The 8,003-nt window shown below is 52.1% G+C and overlaps 1 long non-coding RNA gene across 1 annotated transcript in view; it reads right to left on the bottom strand.

The window, feature by feature from the left end:
* LOC120590346 (uncharacterized) overlaps window positions 1-7,539 on the bottom strand; it is a 63,288-nt gene extending 55,749 nt beyond the window's left edge. The window contains exon 1 of the long non-coding RNA XR_005649682.1: window positions 6,891-7,539. This is a non-coding gene — a long non-coding RNA (uncharacterized LOC120590346). The remainder of the gene's footprint in view (window positions 1-6,890) is intronic.
* Between the last annotated feature and the right edge of the window lie 464 nt (window positions 7,540-8,003).

An 8,003-nucleotide genomic window follows, 5' to 3' on the forward strand; every position in this document is an offset into this window, starting at 1 on the left:
CCACCCCCTATTTTATGGCTGGGGAAACAGGCTGAGAGAGGAGAACTACTTTGCTTGACACTACTGGGCAGAGTGGACAACAGAGCAGAACCAGAACCCAGGGGTCATGCCTCTTATTCCGGTGCTCTTGTGATCTCTCCCACTGGGTAGCACCCACCAGGGCCCCTCCCGAAGCTTCCGGAGGACTGGTGTGTTGTGGCTTGGTAGTGTGTTGGTCACTGCTACTATCCTTTCTGGAGCAAGGAAACACCTGAAGCAGGAGCACGTGTGGAGTGGGCGAAGGCCTAGCAGCCGCTTCCTTTCAGGGGAGGAGTGTCAGAGCTGCTGAGGTGTCAGAAACCATCCAAAGCCCACTCCTTCGAGGCAGGAAGGCAGAGCTCAGAGACACTGGGCTTTGCCCGGGATAACACACATAGTCTGTGGCTTTCAGTCAAGTGACTGACACTGAGTGTCTGCCCACATCAGCATGTCATGGGGGAGAAAGAAACCCACCGGCCCTGAGGAAAGGCTGGTATCTTTTCCTGTGCTCGTGTGTCCCCTCTTTCTAGTTTTCTGAAACAGCTTGCTCTCCTCTCTTCTCTCCCTACTCTCCTTTTCCTTAGTGCTCCCCGCCTCATCCTGTATGTGGAGGAACAAGGGAGCGCTCCTGGTTGCAAAGGTGGGAACAGGTGTTGGTGGGAAGGAGCAGGCCTTCTTGGGTACAAGGAGGAGGGAGACCCATCTGGTTGATGGTTTTGAGGTCATCTTGCAAAAAGTCTTGAATGCCAGATGAAGAATTTGATCTTTACCCAACAGGCTGCTGTGGAATGTAAGGAGTCAGGAAACAGGATGGAGGACCAGATCCATCTTTTACTAGTTGTATGACCTTGAACAAGCCGCTAAACCTCTCTGAGCCTCCATATCCTCATCTATAAAATTGGATAATGATAACATTTAGTGTGCAGATTAAATAAGACAACTCAGGGTGGGCACCCAGAGCAGAGTCTGGCACACACATTTAACCACAGGAAATGGCAGCTCTGTAACTCCTGTAGAGATTCTGGGCTCACACTGGACTGCTGTTGCTAAGATCCTGAGCCACACCCAATTCCTTAGACCTTGCTAAGCCCCACCAAGGGCTTGATCCCATGGTTAAAGGTAAAGGAGATTCATTCTCTTTAACCTGTCAAATGTAGAGCTCATAGTCTTTGCTAGGAGCTAGCTGCTTGCACGGACAAGATCTGTAATTCTCACTGGTGAGGGGTCAGACATGCCAGAGTAGGGGTGGGTGCACTGGCGGGGAACACAGGGTGTGGGGTTGAGAGGCAATTCGGGCCACACCACATGTTCTTCAAGAGTAAAATCTCAAGTTTGTGCTCTGGATGCCAGTGCCCAGCACAGGGCCAGGGAAGAGCTGACTTCGGGAGCGGCAGTGGGCAGCCCTTCCCAGTGCATCCAGACCCCACACAACAGCAATGATGCTGCAAAGACCACAGACCTCAGAGGCAGCTCCTCCTGGGTTCCAGCCCAATGTCACTGCCATTAACTGTGCGACATTGGATCAAATTCCCCAGCAGCCTCCCTGAACCTCAGGTTCATGTGTAGACTGAGGCTAATAGCACCCACCTGATGCTATAAATGCAATGAAACATCGTGTAGAGAGCACACTGCACAGTGCTGGCATAGAATAGGTGCTACCCAAAATGGCAGTGATTATGTTTTGTGTGACTCTCATCTTCCCAGACAGTGAACCCTTGGACAGAACCTCCCCAGGCCCAAGTGGTGCCAGGCACCCAAGTGGGGCTTTTTCTGTATTCATTGACTGAGTAACTAAATAATCTGCTAACCTGAGGGAGGGAAGAAGGCAAGGATTTGCCATTTGCTGTTTTCATGCTGGTGAGGTCATAAATGATGAATCACATGTAATTGGATGCTGAGTCTTGTGTGGTTTCCAATTTGTGATCTCATTTTATTCATACAACCCCCGCCCCCTGCCAACCTCATGTCTTGTGGGAGGATATGGAGAAATTGGGATTGGTCTCCCCAATTTCTAGATGGGAAAATTGAGCTTGGGAGAGGTTGACTGACATATCTGGGTCACCAGGCAGTTAACGCCATGGTTGTGGCTTCTCCCTTCCAGCTCAGGGGTTTTCGCAGGAGTCCAGTGGTAAATTTGAGTTTCTCAGGGTGCAAGGAACAGAGACCTACTAAGGTACTGCGGGGACAACATGCAAGGATGGTGAGGGAGTACAGGCTTCTCTGGTGGCACAGCCTGTTTGATATTAGTATCTAAACTGCAGCTCGGCTGGCCCAGCGGCCCAGAGGCACGTCCTCAGCTCCTATCTTAGCCCCTCTTGGTCCCATGACTCTGGGCCTCTCATTTAAACCCTCTAAGAGACAGAATCTATTGGCTAGATAAGCACTTTGGTTGCAAGGCTCTCTTGGGCTATCTTAGGAATCCTGTCTTGGGGATTGGGGGGAAACACATAGCCTGAAACTTGGAAGGGCTCAGACACCAAGGCAGCCCTCCACATGCTCTATCCTCCTCTACTTTCATCTACCCATTGCTCTGGTAGGCACCAATCCAGACCCCTGGAGAGAGCGTTCAGACAGGCTGAGCTATTCACCACTGGTGAACTTATCACCTCACTAGGTAGACTCTTTCCAGAGGCTACCTCGGGGGTCCAGGGGACCTGTGAGCTAGTGCTCTCCCCACCTCTGGTCTCATCAGTGGCCTTTCCTGAACAAACACCTGCCCAGCACTGCTTCTTTGAAAGAGAGTGGGCTAGTGTAACTGTTTCACCAGAAGACTATGTTGAACAGGGAAGGCAGGGCTGCCAATGTTCTTAGTGCCTTCAGAATGGCTTTGCCTCTACTTACCCTGGAGTACCACCTATTGAGCACTTGGCTCTCTTAGATCCAGCCTAGAGATGGGTGCCTTTGACTTAGGTTTGGCTAGGGTGGAAGGGGCATATAACTCAAAACTGGCAATTTGTGTGTCCAGAGTGGCCATTTTCATCAGAAGGCACTGTGTGGGTAGCAGGCTCTCTGAGGTAGAGCATGCCTATCTATGGCAGTTGGATCTCAGAGTCTGCGAGCAGAATGGAACAGCCAGTTACTGCCTGGGCCCACAGTCAAAGCCCTGTTAGCCCATAAGGTGTGTGATAGGTGGGGACTCCAGGCAAGCATTGTATCATAGTGTTCTGGAAAGTTCTAGGCAGCAAGTGGGAAGGTGTAGATGTGGTGATGTGCCCCTTCGGGTGTGGGGGAATGGTTGAAGTGAATGTGCAGGCCTCAGATAATCTCACCTGGACTGAGCCCATTGCAGAGTGGCATTTACTGTGGCAACAAAAGAGGAAGAAATAGTCCACAGGTCCCCACCCCTCGTGAGCCGGGAGGTCTAGAGGCCACAGGAGGACAATGCCCAGGGGCTGTTGCAAGGGACCCAGCACAGCCGGCCTACCTTGGAGAGAGGTCATGTGTCTACACATCTGCTGACCACCCATGATAGAACCTAAATGAGGCCTGTGTGAGGGCCAGGAAGATGACAGCTCTGGTTTTACTTTCCATTCCAGGAATGGGCCTTTGTGTCTGATTGGATCAGTCCATGGGGAGGGCTAGGGGAACAGGGTCAAAGCTACCTAGTAGGGAGCAGCTAGGCTTCCCATGAGCTTTGTGAAAGGCCAGGGTCTATTCATGAATGTGTTCAGAGGATGTCACGGAATCTAACCAAAAGAAAGCTACTGCGGGGCAATCTGGTGTTCCTGGTCATGGGTTTCCCAGTGCCCTTTTAGCTCTCATCCATGGGGTCATCCAGAATAGGATGCTTCCAGGAGCAAGTGACTGGCCTCCTATAAGCCATTGGATCCATTGACTTAGAAGGAACCCAAGGCCCCCTGAGGCAACTTGAGGAAGATAGTCTTGCCTATAAGGTGGGGGCGGAGGGGCAGACAGCTCTGCCCACACAACTTTACTGGGTGACTTCCAACAAGTTATTAACTGCTCAAGCCTCAGTTTCCTCAACTGTAGCCTGGGAAACACAAAATATATTCTGTTTTGTGAGTTTATGCGAAAGCACCTTGAACAAAGCAGAGCTCTGTGCACACCTGAGGCGGTTTTTGACATTAGATTGTAACGGAACTTAACTAGAAATCAGAGGCCTGCCTGTGCATCCAGTTCACTTTTGTGTGCCTGGTGCCTGGCACACAATAGGTGCTCGGCAAATCTTTTCTAAACAAACCAACAATGGGAGAAGAGTACCTTGAGTATCATTATTAAAGATAGCCATTCCATCAGTCAGCAGAGAGGGAGACCGAGGGGCTTGCTAGAAAAGGCGTCAGGCCAGCAGACCTAAGTTCCAGCCCAGTCCTGCCATTGGCTTGCTGAGGTACCTGGGGCAAGTCGCATCACCAATCTGGGCCTCAGTTTCCTCATTTGTTCAGTGAAAGGGTTGGGCAAGAGGAGCTCTGGGGTAGCTTCTTGGCTCTCTGGTCCTTAGGATTTGCTAGGAGGTGACCATGTGTCCTCCCCATCTGGGTCTGTGATGACCATGGAACCACTCTCCTGGCCCTGCCTTTCTTCCCTCATGTTTTCTTTCTTCATCTTGGTATTTTTCACTCTGATTGGGCTATTTTCATTTGCAGAAGTTTAAATGCTGCTTGGGTATTTTTGTACAGATGTGACCTACCCCCTTACCCCTACACCATTTGGGCAGCACTGTCTCCTCAACCTACCTTATGGGCAAGATTGTCTTCCCCCTCAGCCTGCACATCCCTGCCCCCTTCTAATGGGGACATGCCTCATCTTCTCATTGGGTCTCTCCCCTGGATTGGACCCAAGGCTGTGACTGCCCTCACGACGGGTAGGGTGGGGGGTGGCAGAGTGACACACTTGCTGACAGACTGAGGCGGCGCTCTGAGGGGAGCAGGCCAGCAGCCGCAAAGGTGCAGCCTGTGCCAGGTGGGCCTTGCCAGCCAAAGCTATTTTTAGAAGCCATGTTTGCAAATTTTGTGTTAATAGTGTCTCTGTCCAAGCTCTGGCTTCCAGGGCTTAGGGAGAGAGAGCGAGCCTGAGAAACCCTCCCTCCTTGTTCTTCTCCTTAGAGTTCTCCTCCTCACAGGTGGCTGGGATTAGTGGGGGATCACATCCAGGTCTTCAGAGCCCTCCGCAGCTATCAGTCTGCAGACACAGAAAACATGGGGGGGGGGTGGGGTGGAGGTGGGGAGCCTTAGAGCTCAGATTGCTAGAGGCCTAGTCTCAGAGGGGCAGCAGGACCTCCAGCCACAGGACTCCTTTGTCAGCATTCATATCACTGGATGGGAACTGTCAGTCACCTGATCAGTCATTGCCTTAGGGAGTGAACTGGGGCCCCCACCAGGGTTCTGCGTCTCTCTGACAATGGCCACCCTCACACCAAGTCTCCCAACCGGGCCTTAAACTGAGCTTGTTACAATCAGGAAATACTAACCAAATCAGCTTCCCAGCCCAGTTCATCAAGAGGGTACTGGTGGCAGACAGGTGAGCAAGGTTCATACAGTCCCAGCCTCAGGGGCCCAGGTCTGGCAGGGAAGGCAATGACTTTGAGCAGATCACCACCTCTGTGATGGTTATTCCTAAGGTCAAATGGTGGGTGCTCTGAGCTGACAAGTGCAGCATAAGTAGAAGTCAGGTGAAAAGTGTGTGGAAAAGAGGTCCACATGGTAGGACCAAGTTCTCATCACAGGAGGTGGGAGTGTAAAGGCCCAGAGCTGAGCCTAAGTGATTCTGTGACCATAAAGGTCAGGGCATCCCTCCAACCACAGGGGCGCCCAAGAAGGAGGCTCCCATCTCTTCCTGGTTCCCACCATCCACACAGACCTGCACACAGTCCCAACCCTGCCTCCTAGTATAGCCCAGGATGGAAAGTACCTCCACAGCAAGGTGGTGCCACTGTGCTTATTAGCTAGGGATCCTAAAGATCCGAGTTGAAGGGTTGCTTGGAGAGCCCCCACTAGTTGTGTTTAGAGCTCTGCTGGAATACCCCAGCGCTGGGGAGCTCACTTCAATGGGTAGCTTGATAGTGAACAGGCTGTGAGCAGGAAAATCCTTCTTGCTGAAACCCACCTTTCTATGCCGCCCCCAACTGGCTCTAACCCTGCTCTCCCTCTGCTAGGAGGCAGCCTCCTGTAGCTTCTGGAGTCACAGTGTTGGTTTCCTGGCCTTACTCTCTCATTTAAAGCTGTGTGACCTTGGGCAAGGTGCTCAACATCTCTGGCTATCACAGATATTGTAAAATAAAGATATTAGAGTTAGGGGGATTAAATAAAATGAAGTGAAAAAAGCCTTAGCCCAGAACCTAGAATACATACACTAAGCGCTCAATAAATATTATTTCTTAGTAATACTACCAGGTTATCATCACTAACACGTAATACATGGGGAAACTGAGGCCCCGCGTGGGAAGGGACTGGCCCAAGGTCGCCGGGGGGTGGGGGGCGAGGACAGCCGAGCGGGGAGTAGGGTGCAGCCGGGCCTGGCGGAGGAGGGTGGCAGTGGCCTCAGGGGCCCTCTCCCGGCTCTGCTGCCCAAGCCGCCAGGGCACTGGTCTGCTGCCGCGCTTTACGAGCAAAAACAAACACGTCCCACAAGCGGCCCCTGTGCCGCGCCGCGCCGCCCCCCGCCCGCCAGCGCCGCCGCCGCCGCGGCCGGGTCAAAGCCGGCTTTGTGCCCGCCCCGCCACCCCCGCGGCCCAGGCGATTTTAATTAGTGTCTGGGTCTGCGCCGGGAGATGGGAATCAAAGCCCGCGTTCTTCCAGCGCCCCGACCCGACCCCCGCCTCTTGCCCCCCGGGTCCCCCTGGCTCTGCGTACCCCTGCTGGCAGCCACGGGAAGTGGAGCCCTCCTGGAGCCACCGCCTCGAGTTCGAATCTCACCTTTTACAGAGGAGGGATCTGGGGCATGCTGCCGACGCTCAGAGCCTCGGTTTCCTCATATTATTCCCTAATAATAGCACTCGGATGAGTCAGCTGGCCCTTAAAATGTCGCTGGGAGGGTTGATGAGGTCTAACTTCAGCTGACATAACCACCAGAGGAACTGGGAGAAGGAGGAGGCCTTGAGACTGTAGGCTGCCTCGCGGACAGCATTCTAGATGATGGAGATCTTGCTCCTTATGCTCTTGGGGGTTTCTTAAAGGTCCTGAAGGTCCACCCGGGGTTTAAAATTCCAGCACCTGGCCCCACCCCACATCTACTGAATCGGTACCTTTGTGTTTGGGGCCCCCAAATCCACATTTTGAAGAACCCCCATGTAGATTCTACTGCATGAATGTGGGATGTGCAGAGGATGAATAAGCCATAGATTGGAGGGAAAAATGTCTCTGGTGCCTATTCCTCCAGCACCATGACAGAAGTGGGACATTTGGCCCCAATACTTAATCTCATTCCCCTCATGACCATGTCCTTCAATGGACCTTAGTATGCTTGTCCACGAAAGGGGCACAGCCTTGCTCATCCACTCACCTTCCTACGACTTTGGGAGAATCAAAGGTGCCCTTGAAAGGGAAAGTCTTTCAGAAGCAGAAACCCTCTACAAACAGTCCCCTCTCCCACACCTGCCATCAACTCCTCTAAAGGCATTTTTGTGCATGGCTGCTGCTTCTCAACACCCTTCTGTTCCTCTGTTAAAGCACTGACTACCTTCTACACTGGTTAAACTCTTGGATTTGGGAGTTTGACAGACCTGGTTTGTTGCTGATACCACCACTGTGTGACCTTGAGCTAATCCCTTAACCTCTCTGAGCCTCTATTTCCTCCTCATGATTATTGAGGAGATTTGGGGACATAAGAAATGGGAAAGTACTTGGGGCAGTATCTAGTCAGTGCAGGGTCACAGTTAAGAGTGCAGGCTCTGACTAGAGTGCATGGGTTTGAAACCATGTTCCACATCCATTCACTGGCAGTATGACTTTGGATAGGATTACTAAACCCCTCTTTGCCTCAGTTTCCCCAACTCTATAATATGGATAATAATAGTATGGCAGACAGTC

Source organism: Pteropus medius, unplaced genomic scaffold, assembly GCF_902729225.1.
Source record: "Pteropus medius unplaced genomic scaffold, Ma_sr-lr_union100, whole genome shotgun sequence".
NCBI classification, from domain to species: Eukaryota; Metazoa; Chordata; class Mammalia; order Chiroptera; family Pteropodidae; genus Pteropus; species Pteropus medius.